The following is a 7508-nucleotide window of genomic DNA, read 5'->3' as shown; positions in this document are numbered from 1 at the left end:
GACACCTGATGTATTGTGATGGGGACACTGTTATGGGGACACATAATGTATGGGGACACTGCAATGGAGACACCTGATGTATGGAACATTGTGATGGGGACACCTGATGTATGGGGACATTGTGAAGGGGACACCTGATAGATGGGGACACATGATGTATGGGGACACTGCGATGGAGACACCTGATGTATGGAACATTGTGATGGGGACACCTAATAGATGAGGACACCTGATGTATGGGAACATTGTGATGGGGACACTGTTATGGGGACACATAATGTATGGGGACACTGCGATGGAGACACCTGATGTATGGAACATTGTGATGGGGACACCTGATGTATGGGGACATTGTGAAGGGGACACCTGATAGATGGAGACACATGATGTATGGGGACACTGCGATGGAGACACCTGATGTATGAAACATTGTGATGGGGACACCTGATAGATGGGGACACATGATGTATGGAACATTGTGATGGGGATACATGATGTATGGGGACACTGCGATGTAGACACCTGATGTATGGAACATTGTGATGGGGACACCTGATGTATGGGGACACTGCGATGTAGATACCTGATGTATGAAACATTGTGATGGGGACACCTGATAGATGGGGACACATGATGTATGGGGACACTGCGATGTAGACACCTGATGTATGGAACATTGTGATGGGACACCTGATGTATGGGGACACTGCGATGTAGATACCTGATGTATGAAACATTGTGATGGGGACACCTGATAGATGGGGACACATGATGTATGGGGACACTGCGATGTAGATACCTGATGTATGAAACATTGTGATGGGGACACCTGATAGATGGGGACACATGATGTATGGGGACACTGCGATGTAGATACCTGATGTATGGAACATTGTGATGGGGACACCTGATGTATGGGGACATTGTGATGAGGACATTGTGATTGGCACGCCTGATGTATGGGGACCCTGTGATGGGGACACCTGATGTACTATGTATGGACACTGTGATGGGGACACCTGATGCAGGCTGGTAGGGGTCCCAGTGCCCAGGGGACCATGAAGCTCTTAAGATGGCACTACTATCTCCCCAGTTCCTACGTTTTTGTGCATAATTGAGTTGCTTAGCCTTGTTTCCATGTCAGAGGTATGGATTTTTGGCCACAATTCTTCCATGAAGACCACTTCTGGCCAGACTTCTCCGGACAGTAGATGAGTGTACCTGGGTCCCCACTGGTTTTCACCAGTTCTATGCTAATGGCACATCTTCTGATGTGGTAGGGAAGTAAGCCTGATGTGTAATTATCTGCTGCATTAAATTTCCTTGGCCAACCACTGCGTCTACAGTCTTCAGCCTTGCCAGTTTCTTTGGGCTTGTTCAAAAGAGCTTGAACAGCACATCTTGATACACCAGTCTGCTTTGAAATCTTTCCCTGACACAGACCTTGCTGATGCAGTATAACTATCTTGTGCTCAGTCTTGAAATGATGTAGGACCTGTGACATCAAACCGTCTTCCACACGCTCACCTTAGCAGCAGAGTTTGGCTGTTCCTCACTCAGTTTTAAGCCTCCTACACAGCTGTTTCCTTTTCAGCTAATGACTGTGTTTCAACCTACATATGAAATTGATGATCATTGGCCCCTTCTTGGTATACAGTAATTGGTTAATCATACACCTGAGTCTAATCCTACAAAATTCCCTGACTTTGTACAAGTGTAAGCCCTTGTACACAGGGTCGGAGATTCCGACAACCAAAAGCTTTGGTGTAGGAATTTGATCTGAGCATGCGTGGCACTTTGTCCGATCGGAATTCTCTACACATGATTGGAGTATGTCCGATCGGAGCATTTTGTCAGAAAATTTTACCAACAAGTTGGAAAACTTGGTCTGTCGGATACTCCGACGGAAACAGTCCGATGTAGACCACACACAGTCGGAATATCCCACAAACCGACCGTGTGTACAAGGGCTAAGAATTGATGCTGGTGGTAGCCACACTAAATATTGATTTGATTTAGATTTTTCTTCTACTGGCTCACTTTGCATTTTGCAAATTGATAAAAATATACAATTTAAATAAATATTTTTAAAAGAATTTCTTCACACCTGCTTAAAAATGTTGCACGGTACTGTGTGTGGAAAAAACATACAAAGTAAATAGAAGACTTAGATATAATATTCCTAGCAGAGATGAGCTTCAGGTTCAGACTAGACATGTGCAAATCATTTCGTTCTGAATTTGTTTTTTGACGAAATTCAACAAATTTGTTAGTTTGGAAATATTCGAATTAACAAAAGCCCGTTTAACGAATTTTTCCAAAAATTTAAAAAAATCAGAAGATTCAGAAATTAGAAAATTCAAAAGTTCGAAAATTTTGAAATTCGAAGATTCGGAAGTTAGAAAATCAAAAAATCTGAAAATTCGGAAATTTGAAGATTCAGAAATTCGGAAATTCGAAAATATGAAAAATAAAAAAAATTAAAATTCAGAAATGTGAAAATAAGAAGGAAAATCCAAACATTAGAAAGAACGAAAATCTGAAAATTTTAAAAACCAAGCATTCAAAAATCTGAAATAATAATATAGGACTTAGATATAATATACCTAGCAGAGATGAGCTTCAGGTTCAGACTAGACATGTGCAATTTGTTTTGTTCTGAATTTGTTTTTCAATGAAATCCAACAAGTTTATTCATTCGGAAATATTCGAATTAACGAAAACCCGTTTAACAAATTTTTCCGAAACTTCAAAAATCTGAAAATTCGAACATTCGGAAATTTGAAAATTGCAAAATCAAAAAATTTGGAAATTCGAAGGATTAGGAAATGCAAAAATCAAAAAATCTGAAAATTTGGAAATTCGAAGATGCAGAAATTTGGAAATTTGAAAATGTGAAAAATCCAAAGAAATGAAAATTCGGAAATTTAAAAATAAGAACGACAATCCGCAAAATAGAAAACCCGAACACTCGAAAATCTGAAATAATAACTAGCTAATCATACCTATTATTAACTATTAAATTATAGGTATTGGAATTTCCTTTTAAATTTGGCTGTTAGTGAACGTAAAGCCGCGTACACATGTAGCCGTCTGTCCGACGTACTTAGTCTGGCGGACTTCCCGCCAGACTGTCCGTCTGACTTTCCGAACTGGCTACTTGCCCACACACGGCACTTTTTCAGCGGACTAATACGGCGCACTAAGACCGCCATACTATCCGCCCTACTTTTGAAATGAACGGACTCGCCCACACACGCGGAGGAAAGTCCGCTCATTTCGAGCGCGTCTCCAGGTAGGTGGGGCCCGCGAAGGAGACGTCGCTGGCCCCGCCGCCTGGTATGAACTTAAAGGGGAACCCCAACGCTGAAAAAAATCGGCGTGGGGGTCCCCCCCGAGTCCCGAGTCCACAACAGACCCTTGTCCGAGCACGCTACCCGGCTGGCCAGGAAAGGGGGGGTGAGCGAGCACCCCCCCCCGAGCCGTACCAGGCCGCATGCCCTCAACATGGGGGGTGCCTTGGGGAAGGGGGGGCCACGCGGTCCCCCCACCCCAAAGCACCTTGTCCCCATGTTGATGAGGACAAGGGCCTCTTCCCGACAACCCTGGCCGTTGGTTGTCGGGGTCTGCGGGCGGGGGGCTTATCGGAATCCGGGAGCCCCCCTTGATAAGGGGGCCCCCGATACAGGCACCCCCACCCTATGTGAATGAGTATGGGGTAAAATGTACCCCTACCCATTCACCTGTAAAATAAAAGTACAAAAAAAAACACAACACACGAGATAAAATACTTTATTGCACGGCTACGGGGGTCTTCCGTCTTTGGGGGTCTTCTCGCCGGACTCCTCCGCTATCTTCTTGTAGCTCTTTTGCTAGCGGAGGAGTCCGGCTTTCTTCCTCACCGCCGGCCTCTTCTTCCGACTTCGGGGGTCTTGTCTCCCTCTTCGGTTCTTCTGCCGGGCCACCGTGCCTTCTTCTAGCTCTTTTACAGGCGGTGGCCCTGTCTTCTGTCGCCGCCGCCGCCTTCCGTTCTTCTTCTTCTTCTTCTTCTTCTTCTTCTCCAGGAGATGTTGACTTCGACGATCTCTCCGGCCGCAATGCCAGGGACGCGCTGCGCTGCCACTTATATAGGGACAAGGGGCGGTGTCACATGGGTTTATGTCACATGGGTTGGTGTCACATGATGACCCCGCCCCCTTACGATGTCACAGTCCCGGAGGATGCTGGGATTGTCGCCATGTGACATCAACCCATGTGACCAACCCATGTGAAACCGCCCCATGTGACACCGCCCCTTGTCCCTATATAAGTGGCAGCGCAGCGCGTCCCTGGCATTGCGGCCGGAGAGATCGTCGAGTTAACATCTCCTGGAGAAGAAGAAGAAGAAGAAGAAGAAGAAGAAGAACGGAAGGCGGTGGCGGCGGCGGCGACAGAAGACCGGGCCACCGCCTGTAAAAGAGCTAGAAGAAGGCGCGGTGGCCCGGCAGAAGAACCGAAGAGGGGGACAAGACCCCCGAAGTCGGAAGAAGAGGCCGGCGGCGAGGAAGAAAGCCGGACTCCTCCGCTAGCAAAAGAGCTACAAAAAGATAGCGGAGGAGTCCGGCGAGAAGGCCCCCCGAAGACGGAAGACCCCCGGAGCTGTGCAATAAAGTATTTTATCTCGTGTGTTGTGTTTTTTTTGTACTTTTATTTTACAGGTGAATGGGTAGGGGTACATTGTACCCAATACTCATTCACATAGGGTGGGGGGCCGGTATCCGGGGGCCCCCTTATTAAAGGGGGCTCCCGGATTCCGATAAGCCCCCCGCCCGCAGACCCCGACAACCAACGGCCAGGGTTGTCAGGAAGAGGCCCTTGTCCTCATTAACATGGGGACAAGGTGCTTTGGGGTGGGGGGCCCGCGCGGCCCCCCCTTCCCCAAGGCACCCCCCATGTTGAGGGCACGCGGCCTGGTACGGCTCAGGGGGGGGGCGCGTTTGCTCGCCCCCCCTTTCCTGGCCGGCCGGGTAGCGTGCTCGGACAAGGGTCTGTTGTGGACTTGGGGGGGACCCCCACGCCGATTTTTTTCGCCGTTGGGGTTCCCCTTTAAGTCCATACCAGGCGGCGTCTCCTTCGCGGGCCCCGCCTACCTGGAGACCCGCTCGAAATGAGCGGACTTTTCTCCGCACGGGAAAAGTCCGCTCATTTCAAAAGTACGGCGGACTGGCATACACACGGCCGGATTGTCCGCCGAAATGCGAGTCCGGCGGGAAGATTGGAGTGCAACACGGCATTCTAAGTCCGCCGTACTTTCGGGTCAAAAAAGTATGCCGGAGGCTACACACGATTGTTTGGCGGACTTGAGTTTGCCGGACTTTTCCACCCGCTTGTTTGATCGTGTGTACGCGGCATAACGAATACGAATTTATCTGAAGTTGCAAATTTTCGGAAACAATGAATGGTGCATTAAAATGAATGGAATGTAATGAATTCAAATGCATCTCAAGATACAATTTATTGAAATAATGAATGAAAACGAAAAAAAAAAAAAAAATAAAAACTTTTTTTGTCGGCAGTGCACATATCTAATAAGATCTGACTATCATACTGAAGCCTTTCATTGTATTTTAACCCCTTCCCACCATCTGTACACATAAATGTGACAGCTTTGCTGTTCTCTGCAGGAAAAACGCTCCATCGTGTGTCACCATCACTGCCATTGGCTGCTTATGACTGGAAGCCAGTGGCACAGGCTCACAATCGACACTCACCAGCCAATTTATTACACTGCTACTATTAGGTTGGACCCCCTTTTGCCTTCATTCTCCGTGGCATAGATCCAAAATGTGTTGGAAACATTCCTTTTAGAGATTTTGGTCCATAGTGACATGATAACATCACGCAGTTGCTCCGGATTTGTCGGCTGCACATCCATGATGGTAATCTCCCGTTCCACTACATTCCAAAGGTCATCTATTGGATGAGATGTGGTGAGTGTGGAGGCCATTGGAGGACAGGGACCTCATTGTCCAGTGGTGAGATGATTGGAGCTTTGTGACATGGTGCATTATCCTCCTGGAAGGAGGCACCAGAAGATGGGGACACTGTAGTCATAAAGGGATGGACTTGGTCAGGAACAATACTCAGGTAGGCCAATTGGTACTAAGGGGCCCAAAGTGTGCCAAGAAAATATCCCCCACACCATTACACAACCACCAGCCTGAACCGGTGATACGAGGCAGGATGGATCCATGCTTTCATGTTGTTTACACCAATTTCTGACGAGACCATCTGAAGGACACAGTTGAAATGGAGACTTATCAGACTAGGCAACGTTTTTCCAATCTTCTATTGTCCAATTTTGGTGATCCCATGCCAATTGTAGTCTCAGTTTCCTGTTCTTAGCTGACAGGAGTGACACCCGGTGTGGTCTTCTGCTCTTCAAGGTTGGATGTGTTGTGTGTTCAGAGATGGTATTCGGCATACCTTGGGTATAACGAGAGGTTATTTGAGTTACTGTTGCCTTGCTATCACCTGGAACCAGTCTGCCCATTCTCCTCTGATTGCTGTACTTTATGCACTAGGCCTTTCTTTCTGTATTCTCCTCTGACCTCTGACAACAACAAGGAATTTTCCTCCACACAGCGGCTGCTCACTGGATATTTTCTCTTTTTTTCCCATCATTCTCTGTAAACCCAAGAGACAGTTGTATGGGAAAATCCCAGTAGATCAGCAGTTTTCAAAATACTCAGTCCAGTCTGGCACCAACAACCATGCCACGTTCAAAGTCACCTAAATCCCCTTCCTTCCCCATTCCGATGCTTGGTTTGAATTTCAACAAGTCATCTTCACCATGTCTAGATGCCTAAATGCGTTGAGTTGCTGCCATGTGATTGGCTGATTAGCAATTTGTGTTACTGAGCAATTGAACAGGTATACCCAATAAAGTGTCTGGTGAGTGTGCACTACAATTGGAATGATACAGAGCAGATTAGCGTGGCCTCTGTGCAAGGATTCCATGCAAATTGGTGAAGCGTTCCGTGTTTTTCTTCATCTCTCTTTTCTTTCCCTCCACACAGAGACCCCTTGCCGACCTCACTTTCTTTTATAATGAATACATCTGGATCACTAAGCTAGAAACAGCATCTCATTTTTCTGAATATATACTTATTACGATGTTGATCATAGTAACTTGTCTTTTTCTGCTTAAAGACCTTACATTATGATAGCGTGTGGATCTCAGTCATTCGTGAGCGATTCTCAAAGCGTTTCTTCTCAAACTGCAAACAACTGGCATATATTTCCTTCCTTTATGATATGATCTGAATCACCATGTAACACCCTCCTAGTTAGGTTGCTAGGATATTAGGTCAACGTGGTTCTATTTTTATGCTCATTAATCAGTGGACCAGTTGTTGAATTTTCCTTTGGCTTTGTTCTGGATCTCACAGGCTGCAGGTTTAATTGCTCTTCCGTGTTTTCCAGAGGCTTCTGGAACATAGAGGGTTGAGCAAGGCAAATGGGCAGCC

General features: G+C 46.6%; 1 non-coding gene across 1 annotated transcript; it reads left to right on the top strand.

Moving 5' to 3' along the window:
• The first annotated feature begins 6916 nt into the window (after positions 1 to 6916).
• Positions 6917 to 7027, top strand: LOC143999833 (U6 spliceosomal RNA). Its single transcript, XR_013278158.1, has one exon. It is a non-coding gene; the product is annotated as a U6 spliceosomal RNA (small nuclear RNA).
• The last annotated feature ends 481 nt before the right edge of the window (positions 7028 to 7508 follow it).

Source organism: Lithobates pipiens, unplaced genomic scaffold (genome assembly GCF_037356315.1).
Source record: "Lithobates pipiens isolate NorthernLeopardFrog02 unplaced genomic scaffold, aLitPip1_a1.2 Scaffold_19, whole genome shotgun sequence".
NCBI classification, from domain to species: domain Eukaryota; kingdom Metazoa; phylum Chordata; class Amphibia; order Anura; family Ranidae; genus Lithobates; species Lithobates pipiens.
The sequence above is the reverse complement of the archived record's forward strand: the minus strand, read 5'-3'. Positions and strand labels throughout refer to the sequence as shown.